The sequence below is a fragment of the Ixodes scapularis genome, unplaced genomic scaffold (assembly GCF_016920785.2).
Source record: "Ixodes scapularis isolate PalLabHiFi unplaced genomic scaffold, ASM1692078v2 PGA_scaffold4__175_contigs__length_147842914, whole genome shotgun sequence".
NCBI lineage: Eukaryota > Metazoa > Arthropoda > Arachnida > Ixodida > Ixodidae > Ixodes > Ixodes scapularis.
In genome coordinates this window covers 93,763,430-93,765,475 of record NW_024609879.1, presented here as the reverse complement: position 1 = coordinate 93,765,475, position 2,046 = coordinate 93,763,430, and the positions used below count along the sequence as shown (strand labels likewise).

General features: G+C 41.3%; 1 pseudogene; it reads left to right on the top strand.

Annotated features, from left to right (window-relative positions):
* Window positions 1-558: 558 nt before the first annotated feature.
* LOC115319927 lies at window positions 559-1,479 on the top strand (annotated as a pseudogene).
* The last annotated feature ends 567 nt before the right edge of the window (window positions 1,480-2,046 follow it).

The window sequence follows — 2,046 nt, the reverse complement described above, 5'->3', positions numbered from 1 at the left end:
GACAGGGTCCTTCCCGCTGACCAACGCAACTTTTGGGAGCATGCATTCTTTGTGTGGTGTTCTTGCTTACTTTAGTCCTGCATCATTGAAGCGAATAGTGTCCCCTATTGCATCAGATGTGTCCCCTCAAACAAAACCAGTGTGATGTGGTTGTGCAAACAAAACCAGTGTTATGTGGTTGTCTTGAAACGCTTGCTCTTGCCTGGTGTTTGAGACTGCAAGATGTCAGTAATTGTGCATCCTTCCATTGGAAGCAGTGCTTGCATACTCAAGTAGTGTGTGATTTTTTATTGATGTACAGTGACATTGACTCTACAGTGACATTTTGTAGAACATTATAGCAATGGACAGGCATTGCAGACTGCAAGGTACCTTCACTGCAGCCTTATATTTCATAGCAATACTGAGGCCCAGACATTAGCCTCGCTTTTTGTTTTTCACGGCTATTAATATGTCAGATGAGCCAATTCGATGAAGGTTAAAGTGCATGTGAAATGTTTCTGCTTGAATGAACTGCGGTTATCAATTTTTCATTAACTTAAAGTGTGATATCACTTTAATGTGACACCTTTCTTTAATACTTTAATTGTTTTTATTTGCCGAGTTTGTTTTCTTCATTTGGAAGCGAACTGGTGTTGGGACTCTTGTTTCTGTTGGCTACTTTCTTTGCCAAGCTTGTATAATGTTTGTGTATTGCATTTGACTTCCTTCGTCGTTGACTCTCCTTGTCTTGTTTCTTCGGTCTCCTCAACAGTGCCGGCCAAAGCAGCCGTCCGGGACGATGGGGACAGCGAGAGTGACTCCTCTTCCCCAAGGAACAAACTAATTGAGTCACAACCGACAAAGCGATTACGATACGAGGGCATGTACCACTGTAAGCTCTGCCCTTACTCCAGTCGTAGTATTTCTCATGTCACCAAGCACGAAAGGACACACACAGGAGAGAAGCCCTTCCGCTGCTCTGTTTGCGAGAGAGCGTTTGCTGTAATCAGTATCTTACAAAATCACATGAGGACCCACACGGGGGAGAAACCATTCAGTTGCGATGTTTGCCAAAAGGCGTTCGCCAGAAGTGATGTTTTGAGGATTCACAAAAGAGTCCATACGGGTGAGAAACCGTACCACTGTGGCACGTGTGAGGAAGAATTTTCAGAAAGATATCACTTGCTGCGTCACGAGAGAAGTCACAGTGGGAAGCGGCCTTATAAGTGTGATGTCTGTGGGAAAACGTATATACAGCGTTCCCATTTAAACAGCCATCGGAAAAGAGTGCACGAGTGAGGGATCTGCGTGATGCAATATCTGGAGGTATGGAAGAATTCTTTCATGTTTCACAATGCACTACTACCCGTCTGTTGTTTGTTCAAATGAAGTTGAAAAAGGGACACATTTATCAGCTCTAAACGTTATCAGTTGCAGTTTGGCAGGAACTGCAGTTCTGCTACATGGCATTTTTTTGTTTTGTTTTGAATGGCCTTATTTAATATAGGTTAGCAGTTTTTAGCTTCTGTATAAATATTTGTTTTAGGTCCTATGGAGCTACTTTTGGCTCTTCATTTTGAACGAATGAGGACATTGAGTAGTTTCCCTCTGAGCTCGGAGATTTGAAAATGCTCAAGTATTATGCAATCAATTTCCAACTTTATCTGTAAAAAGTGAAATTTATCTGTATTTGTTTTGTTCACACCGACATTGTGCTATATCACTTTTGTGCAGTTGTCAAACTCTAATGCTTTCACAACTGTACTTTGCTTCTTGCTGCAAATATTGCCAAATGTAATATCTGCCATTAAAGTGTGCCTGAAAAAAAATTTGTATTTGTACCATGAGAGCCGATTTAAGTATAACTCCACTACAACCCCTTTTAAGAATTGCAATTCGCTTAAATCAAGAGCCTGAAGTAAACGGCAAACTTGAGTGTTTGATATAGAATTCGGCCAAATCAGTACTGGTCCTGCTCGTTTTAGTTGTGACGTTTTTTTTTTTTCTGAGCACTCCTGTCGGCAATTATTTTGCTACAATATGCCTTTGGTGTTGTGTCAGTCT